Source organism: Bubalus kerabau, chromosome 14, assembly GCF_029407905.1.
Source record: "Bubalus kerabau isolate K-KA32 ecotype Philippines breed swamp buffalo chromosome 14, PCC_UOA_SB_1v2, whole genome shotgun sequence".
In the NCBI taxonomy this organism is placed as follows: domain Eukaryota; kingdom Metazoa; phylum Chordata; class Mammalia; order Artiodactyla; family Bovidae; genus Bubalus; species Bubalus kerabau.
In genome coordinates this window covers 64650115-64670276 of record NC_073637.1, presented here as the reverse complement: position 1 = coordinate 64670276, position 20162 = coordinate 64650115, and the positions used below count along the sequence as shown (strand labels likewise).

General features: G+C 43.0%; 1 protein-coding gene and 1 non-coding gene across 4 annotated transcripts in view; one reads left to right on the top strand and one right to left on the bottom strand.

Moving 5' to 3' along the window:
- The window catches only part of NCALD (neurocalcin delta), a 470454-nt gene that overhangs the window by 300613 nt on the left and 149679 nt on the right, over nucleotides 1-20162 (bottom strand). The window lies entirely within an intron of this gene.
- On the top strand, nucleotides 11991-12064 carry TRNAR-GCG (transfer RNA arginine (anticodon GCG)). Its single transcript has one exon. It is a non-coding gene; the product is annotated as a tRNA-Arg (tRNA).

The following is a 20162-nucleotide window of genomic DNA, read 5'->3' as shown; positions in this document are numbered from 1 at the left end:
TCATGCACCAGGAACCTTGACTGGGCTTAGCTGAATCCACTCCCAGGAGAAGTGGAGGTGGGAACACATCAGATGCTGCATCCTAGTGATGCTGTATCTTCCGGTTAAGGTGGCATTTTACAAAAGGAGGAACAAGGTACAAACATTTTGGGTTCCTAGTGGGGAACTACGTCACAGCTGCTGGGTAAACCAGGACCTGGCATTTTCATTCTGTGCAGACTGGACAGTCACTGAAGGTTTTCAACAGTGGAGTGATCAGATCCATGGTACACAGGAGAAAGATGGATTGGTGAAGGAAGCGTCTCAAGAAGCCTAGAGAAAAATGACTAGGATGGCGAAGTATCTGGAAATAATGATAAATGAGAAGCTGAGGGGAGGTGGGGGGGGACACCTAGTGGATAGAAAAGAATCCTTTTTAATACTTGTAAAGGCTCTCATATGGAAGAGGGATTCAGAGTTCCCTGAAAGAACTCTAATGGAAGTTGAAGAGTTGGAATGTGGAAGGGATATAGATTCCACCTGAAACCAAACAGAAGAACTTTCTGATGACTAATGCTAAGCAAAAATAGAGCAGATTACCCTTGAAGGCTATGACTCACTGGTGGTGTTCAAGTAGAGTCCAGGGTATGTGACCATGAAGATCTCTGTCCATTTTATGCTCTATTATTTCATGATGATTTCCTCCTTCAATGCCCAAGGCCATTCTAAGTCTATTGATTCATAGCTGCCCTGAAAAACCCAACTCAAGTTCCATCTCCAAGTCACTCCAGGCCTTTCCCTAATCATCTCTCCCTTTTCTGAATAAGACACTTATTACTTGTACCATTTATCTGGGAGATAAGCATGTACAGCTTTGTGGCATTGTTTCAACTAAACAGTTATGTATTTCTTGTATATCAGTTAGTTTTCATGGGTTTTATCTCTGCAATTAGACAACAGCTTCTGGAAGGCAATACTCCCATATTTACAGAACAAGTCTTGAGCCTTGCACATAGCAAATGCCCAGCCTGTTGGTTTATTACCAAGACTCCTCAGTGCCTATACTATAAAAATTCAGGCCTCAGGATAAATTTCTTGTGTGCATCCAAACAAGAAAACTTGTGGGTTCTTTCAAATGTCTAATCCTGATTATTTCATTTCCTAATTATACCCAGTTATATTTTAGTTTTATTGAACTAAATATTTCTTCCAATTAAAATAATATTCTTCCAGAGCATATTTTTAGAGAACAGGGAGAAAAACAATGAAACTTTTAATTGAAAACATTTTAAACCTTTCTTTCCTCACAAAATAAGAGAAATGGTTCTGCAGCAGAAAATGTCATCCAGAAAACCAGCCAATTATGAAAAGCTTAATTTTTCTCATGGTTGAGTTAAACAAGAGCAATTAACACTACTGATTTATTCTCCCACACAGAGGTTGTCATTGTGAATATTTGAATTCAAGAACAATAACAAGGAATTCCCTGGCAGTCCAGAGGTTAGGACTTCACACTTCCATTGCTGGGGGAATGGATTCAATCCCTGGTTGGGGAACTAAGATTCCACAGGGCACAGTCAAAAATCAATGAATAAAATCAATGGGGAAAAAAAATGACTCCTCCATAAATGATGTTGAGACAACTGGGTATCCATTGGAGAAGAGGTAGATTACCAACTTACACCACAAACAAACAAAAAGATCAATTAACAGATTAAGGTGACTTTCAAACTGAATGACTAAAGGAACTTTTCCACCCTTTCGAGTCTTTACACAGCTACCCTGCTGAATGTGGCTCCTTCTATAACCTATTTAAGTGATCATTTCTTTTTTTAAATGTAGCCTTTGATATATACATGTTTCCAGTATCTGAGGGTAGTTCACATCAATATCTTGGAATGAACTTTTCTTTGGAGAAGAAGCCAAAGCCTCAGAAGCTGCAATCACCCCCAAGATGCTGCTTTTGAGCAAGCACCATGAGCTTGCCTTACACCAAGCCCTTTGATACTTTGAGACTGGAGCAGATTGAGAAACATCACAGACCCACTTTCTATGTTGAGAGCCACTGTGCATGCAGTTAGGCTTCTTGTAAAAGGTTATAGCCTTGAAAACCCCTATGATGTCTTCTACATAAAAAGCTGCACATACTATTTTCATGTAATGGATTTTCCACGACATTACATAAATTAACATACATTGGAAACTGTCAAGGGCTCTCTGCCCTTCTATTTCCAGCCAGCTTCCACACTAACAGTCAGGACCCCGCTAGGTTTGCAGAGTTAGACAATTCTATTTTTAAAAGAGAAATAAACCATAGTGTGAACGGTTCCAAACCCCCAAATGGCCAGACGCTACCAGATAAATACATCTCTGAGACAGAGGCTGAACGCTTCTTGGAACTTGCTGTCCCTTTTGAGCACATTTACCACAGACATTTCCCTGCCTCTGAGGTCCCGCGCCTCTGCCACCAGTCAGGGGTTTGCAAATCTAACTGATGGGCTCGTTTTCTCTCCACTCCCCCATCCCTAGTCCTCTCAGGGGCTCTGCCAAAGAGTTATTGCCCTAGTCCAGAACCAGAATCTCCTCTTCTTTAAGAAAGTTTAGTTCCAAATACCTTAGCCCACCTCTGCTATCAACCCTCAGAACTCCACCTCCACAACAGGGTCTGAAGAAAACCAGAAATAGCAAGCCTCAAATTTCCTTGTGGCCCCAAGCTAATGAAATGGGGGTGGAGAAGGATTTTATGCATCTGAATTTTCACCCTTAGCCTATTAGAGGGAAATAATTGTATTGTATTAAATTCATATTATTGTATATTCATATACTATATTGTATGAATATTGAATTGTATTAAATTCAGCAGGCAACTAGGCCCACCCGATGAGCATATTTTTGTAAACACAGCTGACAAACCAAAGCTGTAGGGTTGCGTTTATCTGCTGTGATGGCCACTTTCCATTGGCCCCTTCAAGTTCACTCTCTATTGTTCACCCTGCTCAGAACCCCAGGAGGCTACCTTTTACAGAATGCTGCCCTGGGCTTCTTGCTGTCTCCCTGGGTTCGGGCTGGGGTCCGCAATGGAAGGCCTCAGCCGGTGAGCAGAAGGAAGAGAGGCTGGAGGGTTTGCTGTTCAGTCTTCTGCGGGTAGGAGAGTTTAGGAGTCGGGGGTGGATGTGCTCCTCCGCCCACAGCACAGCGCCACCCAGCGGCCTCTCCCACCTGCAGTTCGGTTCCCCCTTTCTGTCCCCTCAGGCTCAGGTGTGGTGATGGCCCCTCAGAGTGCTTTCACTGTCCTTTTCTGGTTCCCCTTCACCATGGCTACACTTCCGGAAATAGATCTCAGTCATGTCCGACTCTTTGCGACCCCATGGACTTTAGAGTCCGTGGAATTCTCCAGGCTAGAATACTGGAGTGGGTAGCCGTTCCCTTCTCCAGGGGATCTTCCCAACCCAGGGATTGAACCCAGGTTTCCCGCATTGCTGGTGGATTCTTTACCAGCTGAGCCACAGGGGAAGCCCAAGAATACTGGAGTGGGTAGCCTATCCCTTCTCTAGATGATCTTCCCCACCCAGGAATTGAACCGGGGTCTCCTGCATTGCAGGCGGATTTTTTTACTAGTTGAGCTGCTCTCAAATTCTTTGAAACTGCTTGGTTGAGTGTGCCTCTGTTTTCTGCCTGGACTCTAGCAGTATTTCAATCTCACATTCTCCAGAAATGCCTCCACCCGCAGTTTCTAAACCATGAGCATCTAAGAAATAAGGTCAGAGGAAAGAAACCAACTAGTTATACACTGTTCATAAAAACCACTCATTCTTTGGAGTCCTTTCATTCTGGACGTCGACTCATTCTGGACGTCTTAACCTTTCTAAAGGCTTTAGAGCAAACAAAACAAAAGAAACAAAAAGCACTGCTTAATTACAATGTCATCTACCACCAGTCCAGGCTCTGCATCCAATGGAACAAATTTCTGCTTCTAAAACCAATGGTATAGACACAGACCTCTTCCAGCATATGGTTTTCCATGACTCAAAGAACTTTAATAAATATCAGTACAACAAAATATATCATTTTGACATCAGATGGTATTATTTATAGGAGAAATGGGCAAAGCCTTTAAGAATAAGAGTGAAAAATCTGCTCTGTAGGACAGTTGACTAATAAATGTTGGAGCTCTTAAGTGAAAGGAGTTTGCAATTTAATACCAAAATTGCTCAGCTATTTCGAAATGACTCAAAAACAACTCCTGGAAACCTAGGAGATCAACAAGCACCGAAGCATGATCTTTCCATCAGTGGAAAGGGCTTAAAGTTCTCTCCAAATAACATCCGCTCTCTCCTGTATTTGAAACCAAAGGCAAGCCAGAAGCTATCGAGTGTAACTTTAGCCATGCAGAACCCATCTAAAGAAAAGAGAATACAGTAACACTCTTCTTTGTTTCTTTAAGAACAAGGTTAAAGGGGTGGTGAAAAACCACCACTTTTTCAAATCACAGAGAATGGTATTTCAAGATTGAATCTGTGCCTTGCTAAGATAACTCTACCCAGAGAGTTTCCACCTTCATCCCAGATCAGGTGGCTAGTTTTCTCATCTGTTCTGGGAGCTTAGGCATCCCACATACTTTGGGGGCTGGAGTACCACAGAGACTCCAGCTTTCTAAGTACCCTGTGGGAGCAGACACCAGAGTCAGGGACATGGATTCTATGGAACCATGTAGCTGAAGGGTCTATCCAAAGATTATCTCCTCCGTTAGAGCATAAAATATCTAAACAAAGTTAGTCTAATGTTCCTTTAAGCCACCACCTGCCCCACGTTGAGAACTGTCATTTAAACAGGATGAAGGACATCCCTCTAAAGGCATGTTTCTACTTCTGACCCATACGTGTTATATCATCCCCTTTCCTGCCCTTAAAAAATAATCAAGAAGACTCACTGATCAACAACAAAAAAGAGTCTAGAGGGACAGAGTGAAGTTTACTTCTGCCTCTCTATCCAGCCAGAAGTTCCAGACTGGTGGCTTGGGAGTGTGGGTTTGTCTGCTTTACGGGAGGAAATTCCTCTCCTTTACATCACCAACCCCACACCCTGCCTCACTCACAAACATGACCTGTCTGGCCCTGTCCTAGATGGCATCTGAGGCTTTACTCCTATGAACATTTAAAGATACAATTAGGGCTTCCCTGCTGGCTCAGTGGCAAAAAATCCATCTGCCAATGTGGGAGACATGGGTTCAATCCCTGGTCCGGGAAGATCCCACATGTCATGGAGCAACTAAGCCCGAGCACCACGACTGCTGAGTCTGCACTCTAGAGCCTGTGCTCCACAACAAGAGAAGCCAGCACAATGAGAAACCCACACACCACAACTAGAGGAGCCCCTGCTCACCATAACTAGAGAAAAAGTCCACAGAGCAATGAAGACCCAGCACAGCCAAAAAATATTTTTTAATTTTAAAAAGATACAGCGAAGGATAGGGGATGATGAACTGGTGGGGGGCGGGGGGAGGGAGGGAGAATCCTATGGATACTGCAGTGGTTTTAACAGTTGTTGGCAAATCCTGGGATATTTCTCAGAGGTGGAGTCAAGTTCCCCTCCTCTTGAGATGACTTACTCCCACCTACCAAACAAAATGTGGTGCAAGCTGTGCTGGTAACTTGCAACTTTAGAGCAATAGAGTTTCTGTCTGGCTCTCTCTCTCCCTCTCTCTTTCTTTCATTCAGGATTTTTACTTTTGGAATTCGGCCACCAACCTACATGAAAGCCAAGCACCCAGGGTTCTCCATCCCAGCCTTCTGGCAAACCCCTCGCCTCAACCTCCCAGCCAAAAACCAGAGCCAACCTTCCAGCCAGGAGACAGTGCCATGTTAGCAGTGGGTCCTCCCACCTCCCCTTGATCTGTCCCAACTGATGTCATGGAGCAGAGACACACCTTCCCCACCAGCCCAGCTCCACTTAGATGAGTGACGCATGTCAATGATTGCTGGGCCCCTAGGTTTGGGGGTGACTTGTTATGCAGCAATATCAGAACAGACGCTTAGACTCTAAAACTTTTACTGAAGTGGGTAGCCTTTCCCTTCTCCAATGTGTCTTCCCAACACAGGGATCAAACCCAGGTATCCCACATTGTAGGCAGATTCTTTACCAGCTGAGCCACAACACAAAGGAAGCCCAAGAATACTGGAGTGGGTAGCCTATTCCTTCTCCAGTGGATCTTTCCAACCCAGGAATCGAACCGGGATCTCCTGCCTTGCAGGCGGATTCTTTACCAACTGAGCTATGAGGGAAGCCCAATTCCAATATAGAACCTATTAAATATGTCCTCCAGTGAGAAGACAGAGAAATGAGAGAAAAGACAGGTTCTATAGCTTCTTAAAACCATGAGAAGCTAAATATAACCTCCCCTCCCCAAAGGCACCTCTGACTTTTTACAGTTGACATTTTACCCACTTTTAAGGGAGAAGGAAATGGCAACCACCTGGAGAATCCCATGGACAAAGGAGCCTGGCGGGCTACAGTCCATGGGGTCGCAGAGTCGGACATGACTGAGCAACTAACACACACACACACACACACACACACACACACACACACACACACACGGGGTAGAATAATTAGAAAAGGAAAGAGGATGAATGCTAATGATGCTGGGACTGGAGAACCGGAGGTGAGTGGGCATGCCAATCTCTGTCCCTTCACTTTGAAATCCCTCATATACTTCCTTTTTCTTCCCAAGCTGCTTATTTTTGCTGGCAAGATTATTTATAGTCAACCCTTTTCTTAGAAGGACATCAAATCAAATTCCAAAAGCACTCATTCAATAACATTCATGGGGTGAGGGCTGAATCTCTGAAGCCTTAGGATGTGTTTTTTTTCCTGAAAACTTTTCTGCACAGCCCATCACATGAAGTTCCTGAAATTTGCCCAGCAGCTTGTCACTCTCTCATTCAAGAATAACGAGTGCTCCCTTTGACTTACTGTATTAAGTCTAATGTTCTTTGCCTATCTTTTACCAGTATCATGGCTTCACCTCATTTATTGAACTGTATTTCCCAGTTTGCCTTGGTTATTCCCACCTCAAAACTTTGATTCATGCCAAGTCACAGCTCCTTATCTTTGTCTTTTTTTTTTAACCAGTCAACTGTCTTTCAAAGCCATACTCAAGCCTAATCTTAATTTTTTTTTAATTGACAGCAATGCAGCTGACAGCAATCCCTCTCTCCACTTGAAATCTTACAGCACTCAAAAGCCACAGGGGTCATCTGATATTTATGCAGATTTTCCATTCCTCACCACTCACTTTGAGCCCTTCAACTCCAAGACCATAAGTTATTCATCTTTACATTCCTCTCCATCATTCCAAACACACCCAGTGCCCCACTCAGTATCTTGAATATCTTATGTGCTCACTTATTGCTTATTGGACTATTTAAATGAACTAATGCATGCATGCATGCTGAGTCACTTCAGTCATGTCCGACTCTGTGCAACCCCATGGAGAGCAGCCCACCAGGCTCCTCTGTCCAAGGGATTCTCTAGGCAAGAATACTGGAGTGGGTGAACTAAATAATATGGCAATTAGCTTACATAGTTCCATCTAATAATACTTTTATTTCAACCAGTGCCCAATTTTAAAAGGAAATGGCAACCCACTCCAGTATTCTTGCCTGGAGAATTCCATGGACAGAGGAGCGTGGTGGGCTACAGTCCATAGCATCACAAAGAGTCAGACATGACTGAAGCAACTTAGCATGTATGCATGCAATCTTAAGGAATGGTGCTTTAATTGGGCAAGTTTGAGCCTCAGCCAGCCAATGAGGGTTGGTAAGCATTTTGGGGAGAGGGGTTGGGAAACACTTAGATGTGGAGGTGGTTGCCTATGTTAGAGCTGACCAGGGAAATTTATGCATGAAGAAAGGTGCAAAAATTATTTAGTATAAACCTTCCATTTACAGATGAAGACAGTAAGATGCAGAGAGGATAAGTAATAAGTCCCAAAGCAGCTGGTTATCAGCAGAATTGACATTGATTTCAAGTCTCCTGAATGTTCCGGCATTCTTTCCACTCCAGAAAACTGGAGGACTGTTGCATCTCTCAGTGAGCACTCCTCTTTGAAGAGCAGACTATAGACAGTTTCAAGCTGAACATTTAAATGATCTTTTTAAAGTTAATTTTGACTGTAAAGAGTGACCTAAATTGCTAAACATTTTCTTCTTAAGAAAAAAAAAATCTGCTTTTTTATTCCTCTGACTGAGAAAGATACATTCATGCATCTAACTTGCAAGCAATTTTTTCCAAAGGAGAAGGGGACTCTTATCTGAGCACTGCATCATACAGCATCTCTGGGATGAAAACAGTGAACCAGACCAGGTAATTGGCATGGATAAGAGGAAAATATAAAAGATGAAAGCTGATGCATTAAAAGCAAACCCAGAACATAGGCAGGATGCATGCATTTACTTGAAAAATTGATAAAAAGCAACTTAAATTACAAATCCTTTTCTTTAAGAGGCTCAGCAATCACTCCCTGTTGGTATACTAGCAAATCCTTTTTTTTTTTTTTTAAACTAGATTTATCTTCCAGATTCTAAGATGGATTAAATCTTTCCACTGACCTTGTCAAAATAGGCCTTTCTCATAAGAAGTAATAAAAGCAACACCATGGCCCGAATCAATAAGATCAGACAGGTAGATTGAGACAGCAGCATAAAGTTCCCAAGTGATTTTTAATTTAGAAAAACTAACTCATAAGAAATGAACACTCCACTTTGTTTTCAAATTCTGGCTCTATATTTTGATTAAATAAGGAAATGTAATTTATCCATAACTATATATATATATAATGTGTACATATTTGTCTATATATATGTTAAAATAGAAATTTAAGGAATATAGCACAGTAGATAAGAACCCACCCTCTAAAGCATGCGTGTGTACTCAGTCACGTCCAACTCTGCAACCCCATGGACTGTAGCCCTCCAGGCTCCTCTGTCCATTGGATTCTCCAGGCAAGAATGCTGCCATTTCCTTCTCCAGCCCTTTAAAGCCAACCAGCTATTTCAAATTCCAGCTCTGTCACTTCCTTTGTGACAATGAGAAAGTCACTTAAAATATTTTCTAGTTCAGTGTCTTGATCTAAAACATGGCTTTGATATTATTAGTTAATTCAAAAGGTTGTTACGAGGAATCAATGACAATACATGCAAGGTACTTAGAAAAGTACCTAGTAAACACTTGTAAGTGTTAGCTGTTATTATTACCTGGGACAGGGACAAAAGTATTAATACCCTCTAGGCATGGTCTTTCCTAATCCCCTCCAGCTTGTCAGGTCAGCTCCAGGGTTTTCTCATGTTGCATTAAGTCTGAGTCTGGGTATAAGAAAATTCACCAGAAAACATTCAGACTATATCTCCCAGGGGAGGTTCTATATATGAAAAGAGTCATGGGTCCAGTGTGTGGGCTTGAGGGAAGATGGCTAAATATATGAGCTTGATGGTATGTATCAGCAGAAAAGGAAAAGAAAAGCCATTTAGAAATGAGATGGCAATATGAAGACAGGACACCAAGCAACTACAGCATGAAATAGAATTAAAAAGAAGAGGTAGATTTAAGAACATGAACATGTTCATCTCATGTTCTTTGAGAATTACAGTAAAGATAGGAATTAGTAGCTCAGACGGTAAAGAATCTGTCTGCAAGGCAGATACCCAGGTTTGATCCCTAGGTGGGGAAGATTCCCTGGAGAAGAGAATGGGTATCCACTCCAGTATTCTTGCCTGGAGAATTCCATGGACACAAGAATCTGGCGGGCTACAGTCCATCGGGTTGCAAAGAGTCAGATATGACTATGCAACTAAACACTTTCACTTCCACAACATTGGACTGTTGGATGTTGTTCCCTTGGCTGTGAGGCTATACTGAGACTGAGCCTCCATGATACATGGGTCCAGATGAGTTAGAGAGACAGAGACATGTGCAGCCCACGGTTTCAGATTTACAAGGACAGACTATCACAAAGTGGTAAACATCATTGAGCAAAGCACACAGCTTTCAAAAGAAGCTAAAACACTCCCTAAATATATTCATTACAGCCCTTTAAAGACTATTTTAGCCATAGGTATCCAGAGCCATAAAAGCATGCATCCCCCTCGGTACAGTACTAATCCATCCTAAAGGGAAAAAAATGTTGTACCCAAGAAGATGCTCATGGCAACATTATTTATAATAGGTTTAAAAAAAATGGAAACAATCAGCCAAAATAGAGTGCATTGATTTAATAGAATAATATGACTTGGTTTAAAATGATACTGTTGAAACTTATAAAATTTTTTAAAAGCTCAGAATACTGATGCTGATCCTGGAACTGTCTGCTTCCAGCTTCAAGGGCACAGAAAATAGCACTGTCCTTCAAATTACGGGCTATAGCCCTGCTTGCTGATTCTTTCTGGCTAACTCAGGCTTCTCCAGGCTTTCAAAACTCCTTTATTTTCCTCAGATAAAATGACTTTAGGAGATTATACCCAACGAACCTAGTATCTGCAACTGCCCTTCCAGTTTAAAGAGATCTGGACGTGGCCCCCCTGTTACTCTCCTTAGTTCTAGAACAAGAATAACAAGTAAAAGCTTTTGCATTTATTCTTCTGACTTTGAAGCTTTTCAAGTTTCACATTCTCTGATGATTGGATTCAGAGGGTTAATAAAGCCTCTGATAACACACTGCTTTAAATAACAGTCCCAGCATGCCTGGAACAATAAGTAGTGTCCTGGGAAGAAGGCTCTTGCTGAGAACCTGTGATCTCTGCCACATTACCTGTAGAATCAGACCTGGTTTTTTATTTAAGGAACTTGCAAAAAAGGAGAAAAACATAACATGTGAATGCCATTCATTCCTTCACTGTTTCTTTCCACAAATGAGCATCAGCGACGTGCCTGCCAGACACTATCAGGGGTACAGATTATGTCCCAGCCCCAAGTTGCCAAAGATGCACAGAACAGGGAATTCTCATAAAATGAGATGGGGGCCTTGAGAGAGGAAGTGTGGGGAGATTGAGGAGAGAAGACAGGAAAGTGACAATACATCCTCCCTTAATTCAATCCTGAAGATTTCAAATCAATCATGTAGGGAAAAAACGAAGAAACAGACCCAACACTCAGACTCTCTATTCAATATTTAGACTTTGTTTCTAAGCCATGTTCTTTCACACTGTCCTGTCCTTAGGGAAAGTAACATCCTCCTGAACAGCGCCTCCAACTCTTCCTTCAAAAGCAGACGCCATGAATAATCTGAAGAGCAAAGTCTCCTCAGCAAACAGTAGGTGAGCTAATATCCACAGCCCGCCATGGGCCAGGCCCTCATCCAACTGCCAGTCCTGCCATTTTGATCTTCTCTGTCCTGGATGAAAATATTCCCTCTCTCCTTCCTGGCACGGTTTTAATTTAGCTCTGTGAATGACGGTGGAAGGAAGTAGTTTATTCTGGTGTTAAGTAAAAAGGAAGACATATTTTGTTGTTTTCTAAGAGTGGCAAAGGGCACGCTGAATCATCTTCTTTTGCCTGGCATCATGTAGACAACATGCTATTTTTACAGAAAAGACGCGTCTTCCCTAATTCTGACGGTGTCCTGAGCAGCCTCAGTGTGACAAGCCTAAGGAACCACACACTGACACAGGCTCGTCCGTGTCCCACAGCAGATTATCAGGTGCCCCTCACCTCACCTGGAAAACCACCAATTCCGTTTGTCTTCCTGAGGCTGAGGCGCTTCCGGCTTCATGGAGGATGGGAATTTGAGAAGAAAGGGAGTCAGCGCTGATCCACCTCCATTGTCATCCCATTAATACAAAATAGCCTTGAAATCTGATTTTAGCCTCTCCAGTAAAATTTCAGGAGAAAAAAGCAATTCTGAAACATTCTGAAGTTTGTAAAAGTTATCTGCTTCACATAAATGGTACCAATGATGCCTGAATTCTCCCCCAAGGCAGAGGGAGTACAGGCGGAGTTTAGGGAGGCCCAAGATGGGCTCCCCTGGTGGCTGAGAGGGTAAAGCATCTGCCTGCGATGCAGGAGACCCAGGTTCGATCCCTGGGTCAGGAAGATTCCCTGGAGAAGGAAATGGCAACCCACTCCAGTATTCTTCACTCCTTCACAACAGTATTCTTGCCTGGAGAATCCCATGGATGGAGGAGCCTGGGAGGCTACAGTCCACCAGGTCGCAAAGAGTCGGACACGACTGACCGACTTCACTTTCACTTTCAAGATGGGCAACAGAGGGAAAAGACAGGGCTGAGGAGACAGGGAAAGAAAGAATCCAGCCATAGAAAACTGGTACTGATGAGGCTATTTGCAGGGCAGGAATGGAGGTGTAGACATAACGAACATGTGGACACAATGGGGAAGAAAAGAGCGGGACACATTGAGGGAGTAGCGCGAGGCATATACACACTAACACACTACCGTGCGTAAACCGGACGGTCTTGGGGAGGGGCTGTAGAGCACAGCTTGCTCAGCTCGGTTCTCTGTGATGACCCAGGGCGGGAGATGGGGCGGCGGAGGCGGGTGGGGAGCGGGGGCCGGAAGGAGGCTCAAGAGGAAGGGGATATATTTATATGCACTTATAGCTGATTCACAGTTATGCAGCAGAAACTTAACACAACATTGTAAAGCAATTATCACTCACTTAAAAATAAAAGGAAAAAGGAAAGGATCCAGCCAACCATCAGATGCAAAGAGCTTGATAAAAGGGAGATGCAGTTAGCGAATAAGAGCGAACGAAGGAGAATGGAGCAAACCCGGAGGTGCTCATCACAGGGTATCTGTGAGGCAGGCAAGAGCCGGGGAGGACACAGAGCCATTTCAGAAAGCACAGGCAATACAACTAAAACCCTTGCTATGCTCCTCCTGACAGCCCACTGCCCGCCATCCAGGGCAAAAAGGGTCTCTTGAAGAGGCAGTCCCCCTGAAAGTCCCTCAGGAAGATGTCTCACTGAGGTCTTGTTGTGTCACTTGTCAAAAATTCCAGCAGCGCCAGTTTTGGCTCTGATGTGGAGTAAATCTTTGCTTGAGCACCAGCTGAACTAGCAGCCTCATCTATGGGCCATGTTGGATGAAAAGTGTGTTATTAAACCTCTACGTGGCAAGATACTCACATCATGTAAGTCATGTGAGAGGCGAAGCCATCTGAGCAAAGAAAATGGGTGATGACCTCCTGATGAAAGGGCTGGTAGAAATGCTGGTGTTGTTTGGGGAATTTTTTTTTAATTGTTTGCTTGTTTATTTTCTTTTTGTTTGTGCTGGGTCTTTTGTTTCTGTGCACAGCCTTTCTCTAGTTGTGGGAAGCAAGGGCTACCCTCTAGTTGCAGTGTGCGTGGCTTTTCATTGCTGTGGCTTCTCTTGTTTAGGTGCATGGGCTCTAGGCACAGAGACCCCAGAAGATGAAGCTCACAGGCCCTAGAGTATCAGGCTCCGTAGTTGTGGTGCATGGGCTTAGCTGTTCCAAGGCAACTAAGGCCTCGACCAGGTGGAATCTTCCTGAACCTGAGATCGAACCCAGGCCCCTGCAGTGGCAGATGGATTCTTATACACCGTACCACCAGGGAAGACCAAAATTGCTGGTGTTATTCAAATGTCCAGTGGGCTTGTTCTCTTTCTCCCCTTCTTCCTCCTTCCCTCCTTCGATCCTAATCACAGAGAACTCAATTATGATAAGAGAGTGTACGTCACTTTCTCCCAAGGTCAACTGAATTCATGAATTTTCATTATTATGCTAACACATACTATCTATAAAGGAAGAAAATATAAACTGCTTCAAAAATATTAAAATATGTAAGGACACTGAATGCATTATGGGTTGAAAAAGAACATCAAACTCTCGAGGAGATCTTCCCTCCATTTTGTGATTGACAGGAAAGACTGTACACCGTAATAAAACAAATGGCCAACATCCTCACCTTGCCACTTGCCAGCTGGTGCAACTTACGCAAGGTAACTAACAACTGTGTCTAAGTTGTGAGCAGGATTAATAATAGATTGTTCGGAGGATTAAAAAGTTAAAACACATGAAGCCCTTGGAGCAGCTCCTGGCACAGGGTCACTGCCTTGCATACCTTGCACACCTTCTGGGTGATATCCACAAGGTTGTCTATGAGGCAGGTGCCCCCAGGAGCCGTGCAATGCACAGCCCATGCCCAGGCCTGCTCATTCTGTATTTGCTATTCTTCTCATTATTGGGTTTTCACTATGAACTGAATAATGTGCCAAGCAATTTTCAAGGATTTTCTTGCTTAGTCTTCAGAATAACCCTATAAAGTGTGCTCAGTTGCTTAGTCCTGTCTGACTCTTTGTGACCCCGTGGACTGCATCACGCTAGGCTCCTTTGTCCAAGGAATTTTCCAGGCAAGAATACTGGAGTGTGTTGCCATTTCCTATTCCAGGGCATCTTCCTGACCCAGGGATTGAACCAAAGCCTACTGTGTCTCCTGCATTGCAGGCAGATTCTTTACTGCTAAGTCACCAGAGAAGCCCATAAACTAAGATGTGTGTGTGTGTGTTAGTTGCTCAGTTGTATCCAGCTCTTTGCAACCCTATGGACCATAGCCCACCAGGCTTCTCTGTCCATGGGCTTCTCCAGGCAATAATACTGGAGTGGGTTGCCATGCTCTCTCCAGGCCCAGGGATCAAACCCTGGTCACCCTCATTGGAGGCAGATTTTTTACCATCTGAGCCAACAGGGAAGCCCATAAACTAGAAGTATCAAGATTCAAATCCTAGGGGACTAACTAGAACTCAGGCTCTCTGACCATACCTCCTGGCCAGGCAGGGAAGGGGCCAGGTCGTTCTTAGATTAAATCTGCTAGTTTATGCATACTCCACAAATATACTCTATAGGGGAAACATGCTAAATCACTCCCTTCATCTCCAGAATGTGCAGTAAAGGCAACATTAGTTTCTGCCACCACCTTTCCCACATGCTGTGGATTGGACTGACATACCCGAAATTAACAAAGATCACTTGTCCAGAAATGACAAAGATTTTTCTATGTCCACAGCTCCTAACAAGGGCACATGCCGTTAGTTAAATAAGCAAACAATTATGTTGATAATAATAGAAAGGTCAACACAAATTTATCTGCTAATCGGCTGATATGCCTCTGTCCCAGCAAACTGGAGGCAATTTCACTGCACAGGGAAGATGACAATTTCAGGTGTCAGCTTTCTGGACGCTTGCTGTCCAAGAAGTAACACTGGTGAGGATGCTATTTTAAACCAGCAAGTTCCAATGATGCAATCAAAGAGAAGCAGGGCTGACAGTTCAGGATGGAGGAGGCACGGATGAAGTGCCAACAAGCGCTCTTGGTCTCACCACTGTCCTTCCCTCTCCTGACTATCAGCTCTTCACGGCGTTTGTCTGCCTGTTGCATCAGGGACAATCTGCACTTTCACAGCTAAAAGGATAGACTTCTTGAGGATGCAAATGGGCTTGGAATCAGTCCAACTGGGTTGAAATCTTGGCTCTACCACCTCCCACTCTGTGACCTGCCAACACCCCAAAAGTCTTCTGAGCCTCAGTTTCCTCATCTGTACACTTGGAAATTAAATAATATCTATTTAATGGGGCTGATTGAAGATTAGAAGCATGTCAGCTTCCAGAACTTCCATAAATGAAAGCTGCTATTCAAGATTGATTGAAAGTGGTGACATAGTTTTTTCTTTAGTTTACAAGGAATGTGCATTATGCTCTCCAAAGTAATTACCTTAAGAAAATGTCTAAGCAGCATTTTTTCCCCCTACAGGTTCCTTTGCTTAACATGTTTCTGGCAATTCCTTTGGGAACTGCCTCCAGCAGGAGCATCTTTGGTGATGACCAATCTGTTTCATTTGGGGATACATTATGACCAGAATGATCATTCAGAGCCAAGAACAGTGTCTAGAAGAAAAGCATCCTTCCAGTCAAATGTGAGGGGCAACTGAGAAGATCTCATGTGGTCCTAATACGTGTCCAGACTGCCTCTGCACTAGACCTACTAGACAGTCTTACCCACAGCAGTTGCTCACAGAAATGTATTCACTGGTTACTGATAGAGATTTCACTCTGTCAGTAATAACTGGCTGAGAGTTTTTGAGCAGAGGCAGATCCTGATAAATATGAGGGTCTAAGAAGCTCATGTGACAAGAGCAAGGAAAGCTCTTTGCTTTTCTCTCCTTTCTGAGCAGGCAGGCTTGTGGGAGGTTGTCTCAATAACCAGACCATTAGGAAGGTCCTCACCATGGCGGTGACAGCGGGAAAGGAAACAGATCTATCTTCCAGAGCCATTGACTAATTGAACCTTAGGGAGTGCGGAGGGCCCCAGAGTTAAAGATGCAGCCATGTTCACCCCCATAGCCGTTTGGAAAATGATCCTGACACAGACAAGAATAGCTGCCAAGGACAGAGATGATCCTTCCATCAGTGTTACTCCCTATTATCACGGGGTCCAGGTTCTTAACTTAGGTTAAAGCAAGCCAGCATAGTGTTGCATTAACCACTACCTACCTGCCCTAACGCTGTGCATAGGTTAGATCGGTAGGGTGAAAAGGTCTTTGTATCCACTGAAAGTCACTGATTAAAAGCAGTTTATAGATTCTAGCTGCTCAAAGCCATGACATTACTTCATTTAAGACATAATCGACAGATTTTTTTTTTTCTCTAGATTTGCTCAAAATTGCAACAAAACTCATTTATGCTATGAGAGTCAAAGACTTTTGAACTTTAAGCCAACTGGCCACAGAATGAATAGCTTAGGATCATGTTCTTTTTTTTGTTTGTTGTTTTTTGTTTTTTACTTTTTTATTTAGCATTTTCACAATTATAAAGAGAACAGCCAATATGACTGAAGACAAAGCCAGGCCAGACATTTTTCCAAGCTAGGGAAAAAGGGAATACAGTCGAGGCTGAGAACAGGGAAAACTAATTAACTGATATAAATAAAACCTTTAAAGAGCATGATTTTATTTTATTTTTTTCTGGAGCCTTTTAGATGAAGGTAACTTTGCCCAAGAATCCATCACAAATATGGAAAGGAAAAGTGGAGCTAATGAAATAGGACAAAAGATCACAACAAATAGGAGACTGACAGCCTCCACTGTATCATATTTAAAGATTTGATATAAAGTATTTCACAGAAATAGTCCACCAGGAAAAGGAAAAATCAAATATGAATTTATTTTACCAAGAATGCAATCTTCTGAGCACTGCCGATTCATCACTCACTAAAAACCCTCGGCCAAAGAAAACATTTTCAGGTCCCCTTGCTGAAATTGCTGCAACCAATCTATTTTCAGCTCTGTTTCTATGAGTCTCACAGCAGAAGCTCTGAAATGATCCTGGGGCCAAGTTTGGTTAAAAGTTGCCAGGTGCATTTAAGATGGTCTTGTTGCTTTGCTTTCATTTTGAAATAATCTGCAACTGAGGGTACCCAGCTAGAGTGAATTCTTTCCCAGAAGCGGGCCTTGCTAGCTCTTGGTCATCTGGGTGTATTTTCATTAAATAATCATGCACAAATAATCAATGAACAACTGGAAATGATTGTTTAGTAATTACATTTAGCTCCAACAGAAACAGCTTATTAAGACAACAAGAGCATACACATTATGGTGGCCATCTTTAACTCTGAAAATGCCAGTTTGGACAAGCTATGCTGGTGACTGTCCTCCTTCAAGCTGCGGAGGTCAAATTCAGGCCTCATGTCATGGTAAAGACAATGCCTTGCTCACCACAGTGTGAGGCTAAGAGAACTGGAGAAAATCTGGGTCTACTCAAAGAAACTTCAGAACAGGCTAAGGGAGTAGCAAGTTTTTAAAACAATAAAATCAGCTCTGCTTACTGTAATAACCTAAATGGGAAAAGAATGTGAAAAAGAAAAGATACATGTCTATGTGTAACTGAATCACTTTGCTGTACCCCTGAAACTAACATGACATAAACAACTATACTCCAATATAAAATAAAATTTTTTAATTTAAAAAAAATGGCTAATGGATTTGCTCATTAATTTCATGTACCTACGTTGAATTTCCTCTAAATATAATGTCACAAGTAATCATTTCAGGGGTTCAAATGGGGAAAAAACACTTGCCAGTTATTCCCCACCTGCCTTTAAACACCCACAACCCTACCCCACCTCTCCTGCCCCTGTGTCATCTATACTGCTGGCTTCCTGTTGGGTTTAACTAATGGGGGCACCAGACAAAGATGGGAGAGCTGTAGGGAGAGCTGTCGGGAGAGCTGTAGGGAGAGCAATGAGGTGCTGTTTTCCCTTCTCTCTCCCTGTTTCACTTAAGTGTCCTTACAGCTGTTGCCAACCCTCACCACTGTTTGCCCCTTTTGTCCCTTGCCCTGGAGATGGCAAGGGCTTCCCATTGCTGCTGGTTCCTGGAAGCTAGGCCACCCCTTGTCTGTTCTCGTAACCCTGCCCGTAGGTTTGCAATAGTCCCTTCATTAAACTCTCTTCATTCGAACCCTCTGAGGTGAATTCTGTTTCCTGCTAAGATCCCAATGCAACCACTTTGCAAAATAAATACAGCAGTGCTTGTTTCCTCACTGAAGAGGGTGAGCAAACACCAGAGACCAGTATGTATGAGGAAAAGTATATAAGCAAAACAAATCTCCACCAAGCTTTCTATTTTGGCACACTTGATGTATTTAATGTCACACTTAATGTCAAAAACAGCACAATTTGACTATTATTCCTCCGTGCTAACTTATACTCCTTTTCTGAAATGAAGGGAGAAAAAAAATCTCACCCATTCACTTCCATCATCAAAAACAACCTCCACTGGATAAACCCCAGGAAAGCCTCCTCCTAAAGACTAGTGATTCTCCAGAAGTCCCATGGATGCTTAAGAAAGATGGGCTTTTTCCCCATTTTTATCCTTTTGCAATTGCAAAAAGAAGAGGACCATTTTCTGAGTCTTTTTCTTTGGTGCCCAGAATTTAACTCTCTATACTGCAGAAGGGGTGATGATATGGTCTTTCACAGACTAGAGCCAAGTATAACAAAATGGGTGGGGTGGAATAAAAGCACTGTTTTATCCAAATTGTAGAAGGCTATATCTCAGATGGTAGTTCTTTTTCTTCAGTCTAGATATTTATTTATTTAGCTGGAGGCTACAGTTTTTTAATTTTCATTAACCTACCTAAAGAATGTTTGTGGAATTTGCAACATATTGATCAATCGTACAGTTTCAGAGTCTAAATGCAATGTTTTTTTGCATCCTTTTTTTTATTATTATTAAACTACAGGGCCCTCCCTACTAACATAGGACCTGTGAAATAATAAGCAGAGCACATGTTTTAACCCAGGCACAATTAACTAATCAGACTCTCTCTCCTGCATTTTGCTTTAACACAGGACTGGTTATTCTCACCTCACCCCCTCACTAGATCCATTCTCCAGATCCATTCTGCGTCTTTCTCTTCTTCTCTGTCCAGCAACTGTATTGTCCATCCCCTGCCCTCTGGCTTCCAGTGAAGTCTCACCAATGTGAGGCACCACCAGGAGCTCCAAGGCAAAGACAAAGACACATGTCCTCCGCACACTGGGGGCTAACATTCTGGCAGTGACTGGTTTTCCATCTACACATCCATGACTACTGCTGCACCAGGTCACCCGTCCCGAAGAGAGGACAGCTCTTCACTGCCAAAAACTCCCGGCTGCCTTAATATCTCTTATTTGTTTCCTTCACCCTGCCTCCATTTCCGTAAATAGCACCTTGGCTAAATTCTTCCCGGGCTCCCCCAGAATGTGCCTTCGGTTTGGGGCTCTGTCCCTGACTGACAGGATGAAAAGCACAAGGTCCCCCCTTAGGCAAGGGGAGGTTCCCCAGGTTTCTGAGCACTTGTTAGGTGTGCCTAGGGTTCGTCCCTGGCTTTAGAAGAACAGTGGGTTTCGCGTTCTAGTGTCTGAGAGCCACCTGGGAGCTTATTAAAAATGCAGGAAAGACTAAGAAACCATCACAGATAAGACAGGATTAAGAAGACAGGATAACTACATGTAATGTAATATCCTGGATTAAAGAGAAAAAGGACAACAATGACAAAACTGATGAAATTTGAAAAAAGTCTGTAGCTTTGTTGTTAATTTATCAAATACGTTCTGGTTATGTAAGGAGTTAACATTCGGGGAAGCCAGGTGCAGGAAACACAGGAAGTTTCTGTA